The sequence below is a fragment of the Clarias gariepinus genome, chromosome 28 (assembly GCF_024256425.1).
Source record: "Clarias gariepinus isolate MV-2021 ecotype Netherlands chromosome 28, CGAR_prim_01v2, whole genome shotgun sequence".
Lineage (NCBI taxonomy): Eukaryota > Metazoa > Chordata > Actinopteri > Siluriformes > Clariidae > Clarias > Clarias gariepinus.
In genome coordinates, this window is record NC_071127.1 from 8,035,276 (window position 1) to 8,050,823 (window position 15,548).

At 34.5% G+C, this 15,548-nt stretch overlaps 1 long non-coding RNA gene across 1 annotated transcript; it reads left to right on the forward strand.

Moving 5' to 3' along the window:
• The first annotated feature begins 7,722 nt into the window (after nucleotides 1–7,722).
• Nucleotides 7,723–9,412, forward strand: LOC128515744 (uncharacterized). Its single transcript, XR_008356702.1, has 3 exons — nucleotides 7,723–7,776; nucleotides 8,625–8,741; nucleotides 9,159–9,412. It is a non-coding gene; the product is annotated as an uncharacterized LOC128515744 (long non-coding RNA).
• Nucleotides 9,413–15,548: the final 6,136 nt, after the last annotated feature.

Sequence of the window (15,548 nt, forward strand, 5' to 3'; positions counted from 1 at the left end):
TCCAACGCCTTCGTGTGCTTATTCCCTTCAGTGTGGGCAGGTGGAATCGGGACCAGCGCTCTCTAGCTGCAGGGACTGGAGCTGTTTGCCTACATTGGACATTTCCTATCCCCTGTACCCTAATCGTTGCAATGTTTATGTCTTGTGTTTACATGTTTTTATGTGCTTGTTGCTGAGGTATTTTTGTACCCCTGATCGCACACTGCCCTTTTCGAAGGACAGTCTGGGAGGGGATTTTTTACCCTCGTTATCCTAATGTATCTATTTCTTATCTTCTATGATGGCACCGGTTAGGTGGCTGCCGTCGCGACTCTGTGGTCGCACAAAATCATTTCACTGCATATTGTACTCTGTATGATGGTGTATGTGACAAATAAAATTTGAATTTGAAATTTGAAATTTTAAACAGTTTTATTTAACATAACCACTTTTTAATATCACTCTTTATGCTAGAGAATGAAGATTCTGTTCCTGGTTCTGGTTTTTGCCTCAGTGCTGATGAGCGGTGAGTATAGACTGAGTTTTTTTTTGTTGAATTAAACAAAAATCTTTTTAAATCTAATTTTAATTATATGGGTACACATAGCAATGTAAATTCATAGCACACAAGGTTTCTTCAGGACTGTCACCTCTGATATCAACAATATATACAGTATGTGTGTATAAAATATTTTACAAAATGTAAATGTTAATTCATAGATACCAATATGTCATAGAAGATTAGGTCTTTCAAAAAAAAGAAGAAAGATTTATTCAGAGAAAATTCAATTCAATTCAATTTTATTTATATAGCGATTTTAACAATGGTCATTGTATCAAAGCAACTTCACAAAAATGAAAGAAATTTTAAAAGAGAAAAAAAAATTGCATGTATAAGTGAAAAAAGTGTCTGGATAATAATGAGATGAATGAATAAATGATGGATAAAATGTCTCTGATGAGCAAGACAAGGGGGACGGCGACAGTGGCAAGGAAAAACTCCCTTTGATGGCAATAGGAAGAAACCTTAAGAGGAACCAGACCTCATTTGGGTAATAACAGATAGAAATTATATAACATCATGTGTGTTATACAGGTGAAAGTGCAATATAATAGAAGTTTTTTTAGATTTTAGATTAAAGTCCAGTTCAGCATAGGGATGAGTTAACAGGTGCAGAGGGCAGATGGGGTCTGGATCACTGGAAGCACAGGAGCAGCATGTTTAGCTCCAACCATCATAAAGCAGAATCCAGTTGGAGCTGGTCCTTCTCTGGATGCCTGGGGTTGGCCTTTGTCTACTGAAGCTGGCACAATCTCCAGATGCTTCGGGAAGGGTAGAAAAACACAGAACAGATGGAGAGAATTATTGTAGTTGCCATTCAGGGTAGAATGGACTTTGGACCAACTGAAGCTTGTTTATTGAGGATGCAGGACAACCACCTAGTAATGCATTACAATAGTCCAGTCTGGAGGTCATGAATGCATGAACTAACTTTCCTGCATCAGATACGGATAAGATGCTCCTAAATTTGGCACTATTTCTAAGATGGAAAAGGCTGTTTTGTGATATTGAAAAAATTAGGACAAGTTACTGTCTAATATTATGCCCAGGTCTTTTACTGTCGAGCTGGTAGTAACAGTCTAAACGCAGTCCTTCTAAACGCAGAAGAATTGTGAGAGCTGTTGTGTACTGTTTTTTGGGCCAAAAAGTAATATCTCTGTCTTATATGAATTTAGTAAAAAAAAGTTATTGGTCATCTAATCTTGGTCTGACTCACTTGGTCTGGACAACTTAAGTATTTTGTCTGGTTTAGTTGAGATATATAATTGGGTATCATCAGCATAACTATGGAAACTAATCCCATGTCTTCTAATGATGTTACCCAAGGGAAGCATGTATATTGAGAACAGCAGAGGTCCTAAAACTGACCCTTGTGGGACCCCATATTTCACTGGCATTACACCAGACGGTTCTCCATTTAGATCTACAAAATGGTATCGATTAAACAGGTATGATCTACACCATTTTAATGCCTGTCTCTGAATACCTATGCAATTTTGTAAGCGATCTATGAGAATATTATGATCTATTGTGTTGAATGCAGCACTAAGATCAAGTAAGACTAGTATTGAGATGCAGCCTTGGTCGAAGCTAAAAAACAAGTCATTTGCAATCTTAACTAGAGCAGTTTCTGTACTCTGATTGGGCCTAAAACCTGACTGAAATTCTCCGAGGATGTTGTTTTCCTGCAAGAATGTGCATATTTGAGCTGATACTACCTTTTCTAATATTTTTTATATAAATGGAAGGTTTGAAATTGGTCTGTAATTTGTTATTTCATTCGGGTCTAAATTAGATTTTTTAGATACTGTAAGCTAAAGATTTAGGGACATGACCCAGATATAATGAGGAATTAATAATATTTACAAGTGGCTCTCCAACAGTATGCATCACTTCTTTTAAAAATCTGGTTGGGATTGGATCTAACAAGCATGTTGTTTATTTAGCCAAGGTGATAAATTTATATAACTCTTTCTGATAAGAACTTATTTGTTGATATTTAGAAGGAGATAGCAGATGATAAGGTCATATCACAAAAAACGAACATTAGGCTGCTTTAATAAATAAAAAGTTGAATGATTTTTTAAAAAAAAATGCATTGTTTACTATGTCTTTTGGTTTCCACTTTGTTACAGGTTCTTTTCTGAATTGCATCAGGTGTTTCCCACCTGAAGCTAATTTGTGTCTGCCCAGCCCAGAAAAATGCAATGGAAAAGATACCTGTATGTCTTATGAACTGAATCTCCAGCCTGGTGTGTCTCTTTTAATGTTTATTTATCACTGCACTGCAAAGACTATTAGAATTACACAACAGTACAGTAGATTTCAGAGCAGCAAATAATTTTAACATTAAAACAAAAACCTCAATGTAACAATCTACAGTATGTAGTGTAAAACGGAAAGGACAGACTCGGGGTAAGAGTAAACACATAAATAAACCTTTGATTATTAATTAATTAATTAATTAATTAATTAATTAATTAATTTATTTATTTTATTTTACTGCAGAGAGGGAGTAATGCAATACTTTTTGTTGTTTTACAAAATAGATAATATCGCTGCCTTCCAGCTCACTTACTCACCACACACAAAAATACACACCCACACACACCCACACACACATACAAACACACACACACCAAAATTAAAATAAAAATTGTCAGAACCAGTGCACACTGCTTTTTCCACTGACCTGCACCGCTAAATATCTTTTTTTCTCCATAGGTCGAAAGGGACTTTCAATGAAGCAGTGTGTTTCCATGGAAGACTGTCTCAAAATGAAACAAAATCCTAGATACAAAGTCACATGCTGTCAGATGGACTTCTGTAATTATAGAGTATAGAGCAACAATACCATTATGTTCAGTTCATTTTTTTCTGAGTCACTTTTCTAAGTCATATCCTTTCCTAAAGGCAAGAATTCTTAATAAAGGCTTTTCAACATTATATATGTAGGTTTTGTATGAAATTTGCAAATTAGTTTTGATGATGTGGAACAAGAAAACAAAAGCAAATGGACTGTAGTATTTGGAGAATTACTGTATTTAGTTTGTGGCATTAGATGACCAACAATGCACTGAAAAATATTCATGGTATAAAACATAAAATGGTTGCATTATGTAGGCAGGAATAAGAAGAGAAAAGGATGTACTGTAAGTGCAGGCTCTCTAACAACAATCAAGAAGCAAACAAAACAATAAGAAACTTAACTATAAATTGTAAGGTAAATTATACACCTAAATGTAAATATAAGAACCAATCAGGAGCATTCCACAAACCCAGTGATGTGATAAAATGGTATGTGATTGTGGACATGACTGCATTGGCCAATGGGAGCTAAAGCCAAATCTTTCATTATGCTTTTCTGACATATCCCCCTTGTTCTGTCACAGCTGCATACATGCAAAATCAAGTCAAGATGAAGTAACCAAAAAAACTAGCTGATAATAATTTATCTGTCTACATTCTGCATACCATCCTGCCTGAAGTCTGCCACTATTATTTTTCTGCTGAAAAAAAGAGATAGCTCTACAAAACATGCTATTGCTGCTTATCTTCCCACTGCATTAACACATCTGGACAAAAAGGGCAACTACATGAGGATGTTGTTAATAGTTGTTAATTGCTGATACTCTGTAGGGGAAAAACAGTGAATTATACTGTATTAGATTCACTTTCTGATTACTGACGGAATGTATTTTACTGACAACGAAAGAAGTACAAGTTAGCATAAACAGGGAATAAGATACTTAATGTTACTAATTTTTAATTCTCTGTATTTATAAGTTAGGCAGAGATTTTTGTGGTACAGAAAGACAGGCAAAAATGTATGTGCTTCAATCTGAAACAATAATATCACAGATTACACTAAAGCAGATCAGTTTATTTTTACTTTTAACCTTTTAACTATTTCCACAAACTTAGCTAGTCTTTACAAAATTGCTGTGCTCTGGTAACTTTTGAATAGTCCTGTGACTTCCTCTGTTTGCGAGAGAAACCACCCTCAGCTGCTATAATAAAGATAGATGTTCAGGAAACAAGGTTAAGTGAGTGTTGTGTTTTGTAAAAAAAAAAAAAAAAGTTAGAGTGTGTTAATATTAGTAGGTATAAATATTTATATTGTAGTGGAGCATCAAAAAGTACAGTAACATCAAGAGAAACTCTTTTTACATCTCTCTTTTTCTTTTGGTGCATGCCCAATGTGGTTGAGCCATAGAAGTGTCATGAGGTTCTAAGCAATTTTATATATATTTTATCTGTGTAATGTATTTTTTGGGTTGAGTGAAACTGTACAATTACGTGTGTAAGTGTGTTTTGGCATGCAGAGATCCTGTGACTGGCACATTGTTCTGGAAAGCATCGTAACTCTAGAAACTTGTGTGTAAGAGAACACACAAACACAGCATGAGGATTGTGTGCTGTGTGAGTGCTAACAAGTCTTCATAAATCTCTGCTGTTACTCGAGTCTTGTTCTGTCTTTGTAAGTCTTTGACTTTGTTGGACACTTTGTTGAATCAGAAACCAAGAGACATTGGGATATCTTTCAAGCTGTAGTTAATCTTTAGTGAGAAATCACCATACAGTACATCGCTGTTGTCATCCAATCGAAACCGACTCTACTATGGGTGCTGCAAGAGGGGGCAGCACTCCCTCAAATCACAATTTTAAAATGTTGAGAAAGCACATGTTATTATACTCACAAAATGAATATATTACAAGTTAATAAAATCGTCTGCGGTAGCGAAAAAAATTCGTCCGAAAAAGGGACACTACACAATACGGTTTTAGATTAAATTAGATTTCCCTTAAATCTCTGTCCCTCCACTGTGTGTATTCATTCACAGCCTGCAGCACACACACACACACACACACACACACACGCATTTGTGAATTGTAGAAAAGGGAGCTGTTCATTTACTATAAAAGAAATATATATATATATATATATATATATATATATATATATATATATATATATTATTATTATTATTATTATTATTATTATTGTTCTATAGCCCATCTGCTCTAACATTGTTTTTTTTATTATTCATAAGACACTTTTCAGTTTTGTAAATATTCTAGTTATAGTGTCAGTGACCTTAAGAGCTATACCAGCAGGAGCTTAGTCTTCAAGTGGGACACCCAAGTTGGACAGGTCTGAAGGTAGAGGCCTGACAAAGTGCAAACCACTTCTCCAGGCTTTGGACGCAGCTAACAACACAATTCAGCAAGGACAATACTGTTAATATAAGCACAAGGGGAAAAAACAGTGCTCGAACATGATGTGTACACATGATGCCCCCTTCACATTTCTGACTGCCCCCCATAATATGTGCCTGTCTAGAACCTGCATCCAATCCTGACTATAGCTCAGCACTGAAAAATTTATACCTTTCAAGGGGGAGGGAAACAAAAAGTTGGAGACAATCTAAACAAAGCATACAAATGCAGTACAGGAATTAGCCTGGTAACAGATTTCACCCCACCTCTGATCTTATCAGCATAACCGTGCCTTTCAAATGCATAGGTGCTAATCCAATAAGCCTGACAGTATCGCCCAGACCTTCACATTATCATAGAGACACGGAGAAAGAGAGTGGTGCGGAGTACTATTAGTACTATAAAAATTAATTATTTTATTAATATTGTTTAAGTAGAATTTTATTCTACACTTATAATCTTCTCCAGATGAATGCCATGGAAAGGATCGAATACTGCAATAGTTTGGACAATTGCATGTTTAAGTGCATGTGTTTGAATTAAGCTTACATATTCTTAATATAATTGTTCTTATTTTCTTAAAATTTGTCATATTTACATAATTTGCAATATTTTTTTATGGTTTGTTGTAGGTGTCACACATGCAAGAGAGAGAAGACCAGTTGTGATCATGTGAATCTCGGCATCTAAACAAGAAGCGCGTGTGCCACATGATACTCACGTATATCAAGACTCGCTCATTTATCAAGTCAAAATTTATTTAAATCTTTCTCGTCTTGCGAGAACGCTCACAAACTGGGTTACTCACAATCCGAATTTTTCATCATAAACAATAATTATTTTGTGTAATTTGTGATAAATAAAAGTCTTAGTTTTGTATTACTGTATAACTAATTTTATAATAAAATTTGTTTCATGTAATTTGTAAACCATAAACCTAAGAATTTATGTTCTAATATATTTAAAAAGACATTACAGTATGTAGAGGGGCAATCCCTGGCAGTGGGGCATTTAAAAGCATAACACGGGCGAAGAGAAGTCGCGCAGGTTGGTGGCTGGTTTGCAGGAATCATTCATGATCAAAAACGAGCAAGGTTCAGGGCCAATGTAGTGGCCTTTTTTTCTGGTGCTTTTCACATTCAGCTTTGCACCCATGGTGTGGAAGAAGACAACCATTATGAAAGAAGACAACCATTACTGTATGTTCCCCATAAGCCTTACGGCACAGGCATTAACAATTTTTGACCCAATTTCAGATCTGTAGTTAGAGTCTCTTAACTTGATAACACATAATGGTACAGTAACACAAGTTTCTTACTTGATAACGCATAATGATAAGTCAACCTACAGTACTTACTAAAAGTCCTTTTAATATTGCATTATATCATTCATAATTGATATTAGAGCATTTATTCCTTGCTTGACCTTGTCTAAGTGACTCTTTATTATTACAAAGTGGAGTAATTCTTGTGGAAAGGTATAATATTATTGTGTAGCCGATTGCAAGAAACCATGAGTAACAGTTTAATTTGTTCAGTACATCGGAGTTAAATTATGTATCCGCTAGTTGATTGTTACAGTGGTGTGAAAAACTATTTGGGGGGCAAATAATTTTTCACACCACTGTATGTGAAAGTCCATTGAAAACAAGGAGGGTGGAGTCTCACACATCAATTGTATTTAAAGGAGAAAAGAGACAGTATTGACATCAGAACTCATAAACAGATGAAGTTCAGGGAGTCCTTTCTTTTTCACTACACTTGCAAACATTGAAGGTAAGCTCTTTAAGAATATTATGCTTACAGGGCATTTAGATTTTTTTCTCTTTAGTACAATCTAATTTTAAACACAGTTTGATTGTACATAACCACTGCCGGCCACATTTACTTTGTAAGATTTTCAATGCATCATTAAATGTAAGTTTTAATCATGATTTTTTTTTCAATGTCACTCTTTATGCTAGAGAATGAAAGTTCTGTTCCTGGTACTGGTTTTTGCCTTAGGACCGATGAGCGGTGAGTGTAGACTAAATCAAGTTAAAAGAAAATCTGCTTTCAATGCTCAAATGTAATGTTCAGTTAGATAGTAAAACCACGAAAAAAAAAATTATACATCTGCAGCAGTGGTAGGTTTTGGTCTTGCCCTCCTGGGATGGCCTTCATGAGAGCCAGTTTCATTATGGTGCTTGACGGATTTTGCAAGTGCACTTGACAATACTGTTCTTGCAAGAACTATTACAGAAAGGCTGACCTCTGTGTCTTGAAATAACAACAAACTGTTGTCTTTCTTGTTGTTTTGTAATTACCTAATCCCATATGTGTCATTTTATAGTTTTAAAATCCCCAGTATTGTTACAGAATGTAGAAAATAAATCACTAAACAAAAACAAAGAAATTTGCAGGTGTTCTAAAACTTTTGAATGGTAGTGTGTGTGTATAAAAGATAAAAATGTAATTATATGGGTACACATACTGTAGCCATGTAAATTCAAAGCACACAAGGTTTCTTGCGCACTGTCACCTCTGACATTTACAATATATAGAGTATGTGTGCAAAAAAATATACAGAAAAAAATACTTTATTGTAGAATAAATGTAAAATCATAAATACAAATATGTCATAGAAGATTAAGTAATTCATACTGATCTTAAATATAAGAAAAGAAGGGAAATTAGCCTTTCCTCCTGGACCGGTGATGCTGATATTGGATATTGAGAGAGGAGAAAGCAGATGATAATAAGGTCATATTACAAAAAAAAAAACATTTAGATTTAATAAATTAACGGATGAATGATGTTTAGTTTAGAAGTACTTTCATGTTTGCAGAAAGTTTACTGCGGCTTTTGCTTTCCACTTCATCCAGGTTCTTCTTTGAAATGCTTCAGGTGTTTCCCACCTAAGGCTAATTTGTGTCCACTCAGGACAGAAAGCTGCAATAAGAAAGAAATCTGTATGTCTTCTGAACTGAATCTTCGGCCTGGTGCGTCTCTTTTAATGTTCATCACTGGACTGCAAAGACTTTTCAAATCACACATTACGACAGTAGATTTCAGAGCAGCCCATTATAATGATTCAAATAATTTTAGCATTAAAACAAAAACCTAAATGTAACAATCTATGTGATGTGAAACTGAGAGGACAGCAGACTCTAGGTGAGAATAAACAATGTATTTGTTTATTCTCACCTAGATGCAGAGAGAGTAATGCAATACTTTTGTTGTTTTACAAAATAGACATTTTCCAGCTCACTCCCCCCCCCCCCCCCACACACACACACACCAAAAAATAAAAATAAAGAAGAAAAAAACTAATTATTAGAACCCTTTTACCTAAAATCCCCAGTGCACACTCTAGCACTGACCTACATTGACTGATAAATATCTTTTTTTCCCCTTAGGTATAAAGCCAATTAAAATGAAGCAGTGTGTTTCCACGGAAGACTGTCTCAAAATGAAGCAAAATCCCAGACACAAAGTCACATGCTGTCAGACGGACTTTTGTAATTATTAAACCAACTCTACCTATGCTTGTTGTTGGTTTTGGTCGTTGATTTTACTCATGTATAGAGCAACAATACCATTATACTCAGTTCACTTTGTCTGAGCCACTTTTAGTTGTATCCTGTCCTAAAGACAAGAATTTTTAATAAAGACTTTTCAGCATTATATGTAAGTTTTGTATGCATTTTACAAATTAGTTATGATGAGGTTCAACAAGAACACAAAAGCAAATGGACTATAGTATTTGGAGGAATACTGTATTTAGTTTGTGGCATTAGATGGCCTACACTGCACTGAACAATATTCATGGTACTGTATAAAACATACAATGAGCATGTTTGCTGGGGTCTCTCACAGCAGTCGCTATCCAGTTAGCCACAATGTGTAAAGAAATCACTGCAAGTTCAAAAATACTGCAGATACAAATGGCCCAGTAATGTCAGGTAAAACTCACTGGAGCGAGTACTGATATCTGCTCCACCTGACTGTTTACATGGCACATCTCTCTTACAATAGGCAGTTACAATAGTCTAACCTAGAGATGATAAAAGCATGAACTGGTTTTTGTGCATCATCTAATGACAATATATTTCTTATCTTGGCAATATTTCTGAGGTGAAAGAATGCTATCCTAGTAATATTATCTACATGTGTTTCAAATGAAATGCTGGAATCTATAATCACACCAAGGTCTTTTACTGTTGCACTTGATTGAACCGAAAGGCCATTTAAAGTTACAATGTGATCAAAAAGCTTGCTTCTAGCTGCATGTGGTCCTATGACTAAAACGTCTGTCTTATCAGAATAAGGCAAAAAGAAGCTAATTAACATCTAGTCTCTTATGTCCTGCACACATTGCTCAACTTTATTATGCTGTTTTTTCTCATCTGGTTTTGCTGAGATGTATAACTGTCTGTCATCAGCATAATTATGAAAACTAATACCTTGCTTACAAATTATGTTGCAGAAGAGCATATACAGAGTAAGAAATCAGTGAGTCTTAAACTGAACCCTGTGCAACACCAAACTCCACTTGAGAACATGCAGAATTTATGACACTAAACCATTATGGCAAATCAATTTTTCTTAATTTTGTCACCAATTGTACATTTTATTTTGGGTGTTAGAATGTAATTAAGATGTAATGTAAAACATCCAAGTTATTTAAAAATGTTAAGTATTACTGATGAAGGTGACGTGTTAGAATCTTGAAACCAATTTCAAATGTGATACATAGAGAGACAGAGATAATTTCTCTCTTATGACTAAGCTGCACTGATGTAGATTTTTTGATTTCAATTTCAATTTCAATTTTATTTATATAGTGCTTTTAACAATGGTCATTGTCTTAAAGCAGCTTCACAAAGATGAAATAAATTCATCAAATATATATATATATATATATATATATATATATATATATATATATATATATAAAATAAAATATAATAATAATAATAATAAATTGTGTATGTGTAAGAAAAATGTGTCTAAATAATAACGAGATGAATGAATGAAATTTCTCTGATGAGCAAGCCAAGGGTGACGGCGACAGATCCAAGAAGTTATTAAACATCTTCAAGGTTATATCTGTCCAGTACCATGGTTTTAACAAAACTTCAAGGAAATTAATTCATAATACTCAAACTTGCACTTAAATGTGAAGATGGTATTTAAAAAACAAACTATGGGCAAATTTTACATTAGCTCTTTTAGAATAATAAACAATAAGACTTTAACAACCAAAATTATCCTCCTTTAAAAAAAAAGGTTTTTGCAGGGACAGATGCAAGTTAAAACAGTATAATGGTATTTTACATTAAACAAATAAATTGTTTTAATTTACGACAAGGAGCATCAAACCATTAGTGAAAGTAACCATCCTTATGCCCCAGAGCAGCACAGTTCTCTCCAGAAGAGTCCTGGACATGAGGTGAGGTCTTACAGGTAAAAGGGGATAATTTTATTAAGAAAATATAGGGAAGGAAAGGGTTAAAGAAGGGAGAAAGTTAAAAAGGGGATGAAAGAAGTGAAGGTGTACACATACTGGTCAGGTGGCAGTGCTCAGCCAGCATGCAGGGCTCACGGCTGGTAAAAAGTGGCGGCAGGCAGAGTGGCAGAAAAAAAAGACAGATAGCATTGCTGGCATGTAAATTATTATGCACTGGTAAGGAAACTGAAGCCTAAGCTGTCAAACCCACATCTACAGTCACTGCTAGCTGCTAAAAGAAACAGGAAGTTCTTAAAACCACTTACCAGTGGCATTGCTTATTTGAATAATCAGCGTTGCTGTAACATTAGCATACAGTACTGCTAAAACCTTAAATTATTACTAAATCATGTATAGAAATAATACAGTTTGATACTAGGATGACAGCAAGAGCCTCCAAAGAGCTTTGTGTCACTTTCATTTTTCAGTAATATGACAAACTGTAGTTTTAATGTTATTAATGTCAAGAAAATAAAAAAAGAAAGACTGAAGTAACAGCTATTTACTGGTTTTACAATGCAATAAGTTACAAGTAAACTTTTGGGAGATTTAGAAATGGTCCTTTACTGAATTTTCACAGGTTCTTTAGCAACTTTAAATATAAAAATATAGTTAGCAATAATGATCGGGCCTAAGCACCTGCTGCATCGCCGCCTGGGCACACCTCACTACCTGTGTGCTTTTTGAGCATGTTAAGACCTCCAAAAAGTGCTGGATGTGGGAAAAGAACACATCACACCATGATGTCAGAATGTTTTCTTTATTTGTATTATTGTCTCTTTTATCATATTTTATTTCATTTATTTTTATTTATTTATTTATTTATTTATTTTTATAAAAAAAGGTAATATAAGCATCTCACTGCATATCATACTGTATATGGCTGTGTATGTGACAAATAAAATTCTGCTCAATATGATATCAATCAGGAAGTAATTTGTTACTTTTTGACATGAGTTAAAGGTGTTGCCACCACTGAACTATTTGAGATTTCATATATTCTTTGCATCCTTAATGTCTTGAGATCATATTGGCCTGGTTCGTACACTCAACCTACAAAAAAAATGTTACACACTGGTACAAATAATTTTTCTCAAAGAACTGTTTTCTACCTTTTTAATAAATGTACCCTTAATGAGATGTAAGAGACCTCTAATGATACAATATTTTTACCTTTTAAGGTAAAACTGAATTGTTCTGACATTAAGGGAACAGAAAATTCTGGACAGTAACTTTTGCTTAAAACAAAACTAAGAATCCAGCAAGCTGTTACCATGGGTGAGTTATTAAGTCTCATATAATCCTTATTCTCTTAATCATATAAAACTGATATAATTTTATTTCCTCATCTTGGCTAGCTTCTTTCATTGTCACTTATATAGTTTAAGGTAGCATAACACTGCCTTATGTAGCTTGGCACAAACATGTTAGCTCACGGTGGCTAAGATAATGTCTTGTACATGTAGCCCTGTAAGGTTATGTACAGCTAAAAGGAGAGTAAAGTATTGCCCCTATTAATTTTTTTTAAGCCGAGTAGCGTTTTTGGAACTACTGTGATACTGACTGATAATATTGTGCATGTTTCTTTAAGAGTGCTGTTCATGTAACAATCAGCTACTAGCGGAGGCACCCTAATTGGTACACTAGGCGGAGGATTGGGTGTGGACGCTGGTAGAGTGTAAGCGTTCAGCATGTAATGAGTGAGTGCAGGTGTACACGCGAAAGAGTGCTCCGGGTTTAAAAGTGTTTTCATATAACTATTATTATTATTATTTTTTTTTTACAGGTAAGCTGATGTTAATTAATCTTTAAGTAATGCACAACAGTATTATTTGTTTATGCAACTGTAGTTGGTATCAGAGTAGTTTTAAAATAATTGAACTTAGTGTTAATTGAGAGTGCTCGCGCCTAAATCGGCAAACAATGGCGTCGATAATTTGGGTAACAGGTCATAACTTTTAGCAGGTACAAAAAATAAGGAACAAATGCTTAAAATACCATGGTTCAGATAAAAGTTGGTAAGAAGTAACTGACTGTGAACTGAATTAATGTTTAAGGACATGAATCAGCCGTGTGTGGTTCTTAAGGGAGCGAGACAGAAGCGCACGTGTGGATAGACTGACATGCTCCCATGCTAAAGCCAGGCTATTCCTTCAGCCATTGAGTTTAACCAGCATCTTGCTATATTGGGTCAGACTGGGTGTTAAAAGTTATTTTGTTTACCATTTAGTAAGAATGTGATTAGTTAAATACAGTGATGTGTAAAGTTAAAAGCAAGTTTTTGGAATAGTTAATATAATTCATATTGAGTTCAAAAGGTGGTTTACATGATTAATGTAATGAGACAGATTCATACTCAGTATTGATGCTGGAGAAATGTGAATAAGTGGACACGGAATAGCCATCTTTATAACTGTAAATATTGTATTTCCTATTGACATGATTAAAGCAATATAATCTGATCTTTGTGACGCAAGTTTAAAAATGTTTGTTTATTGTTAGGTTTATGTCATGTAATGTAATGTGTAGATGTATGTTTAGAGGATTGAGTGTGGACGCTGGTAGAGTATAAGCGTTCAGCATGTAATGAGTGAGTGCAGGTGTACACGCGAAAGAGTGCTCCGGGTTTAAAAGTGTTTTCATATAACTATTTTTACAGAAATAAATGTGTTGCCCAAGGACGAGCGCCGTCTCATTCTTAAAAGTGTAACATACAGATCACAGATGTCCATGGATATCAGCTGATCAGTTGTCTAAATGTTTAAATGTATTTTACCTGGTTTTGGATAGCAGTAGCTTATGGTAGCTTCTTGGTTTAGTTTTTGGTTAGCTTATGACACTGACACTTTTATAATGTTATTTAGCACAAACGCTTTAGCTCCCGTTGTCTAAAATACTGCCTTATGTACAGATTTTTGTGATATTTAGACCTAAAAAAAAAAAAGTCACTGTATAATGTTACAAAAGCTTGTGCTGTTTTTATGCACAGTCATTAGTGATTTATGATGATAATATACCTTCATTTATTTTATTTTATCATGCTCATCTTGTTTTTTCTTTGTTTTTTTATAAACAGTTGTGACAGTGAAAATGATAAGCCACCCTTTTGAAAGCAAATGCAAACAAGCACAACCTGATGATGACACACTGTGATTCCTGCCAGCATGGGAGCCTAGACCATGACTGGCGTCTGGATTCGGGATAAATAAGTACAATAACACACAATAAGTATTTGAATCAGTGGCCATTTCCTTAAGACTGCAAGGGAAGCTCAGCTTCCCCTGTAATGTAACAAAATTAATGGTCAAATTATATACTATTGTATTAACATTTTATTGACTAAAAATGCGTTAGAAAGCGAAATTGCTTGATTTTCATCATACATTTCACACAATTATACACCACATTGCTTGTTTCACTTTTACAGAGTTTAATATTTTTTTTAGATCGTTCATTCATTCATTCATTCATACACCCTAAAAAATGCTGGGTTAAAAACAACCCAATCTGGGTTGTTTTTAACCCAGCTGCTGGGTAACTATTGGACTAACTAAATGCTGGGTTAATTTAACCCAGCAAAATGGGTTATTTTTTTAACCCAGCAAAATGGGTTAAATATTCAACCCAAATGCTGGGTCATATTTAACTATAATGCTGGGTTAATTCTACCACATAAATTGGTTAAATGTTCTACCCAGATGTTGGTTCATTTTAACTGGAATGTTGAGCTAATTCTACCTCACAAATAGGTTATTATTATTTTCATGTTTTACAGTGAATCTGTAAAAAATAAAAATAAATACCCACGTCTATTAAACAGTTAAATTACATTGATATACTGGTTTATTACAAAAAAAAAACTTAAAAGTTTTGCAAACCATACATATATGCAATAAACAACATCCTATTAAATGTTCATAGAAAAAAACGTTTATTTTTCAAAAGCACAAGAACAGATAATCAACAGCGACATCATTACTATACTATTACTCATAAGGGCAGAATGGAGTAATAACACAAATAGGCTGAGGCAGCTTCTACAGAGCAGAATCTCTTTGTGACATTAGATATCTTTTCTGCAGAACAAAACTATCCAGCCCTGGTCCCGTTTTAACATACAAACACTGTCTATGACTTTTCAAGTAGGCCTTACTATTTCATAGCAACATTACAAAAAGTCCTATACAGGAGCACACTGCTTTGAATAGTTAATGTCAAAAATATAAAATGCCTTGAAGCACACATCAACCGCCCCAAGTAGTGTGCGTTGCTCCAGAGCCTGTCCCACCAGAATGAC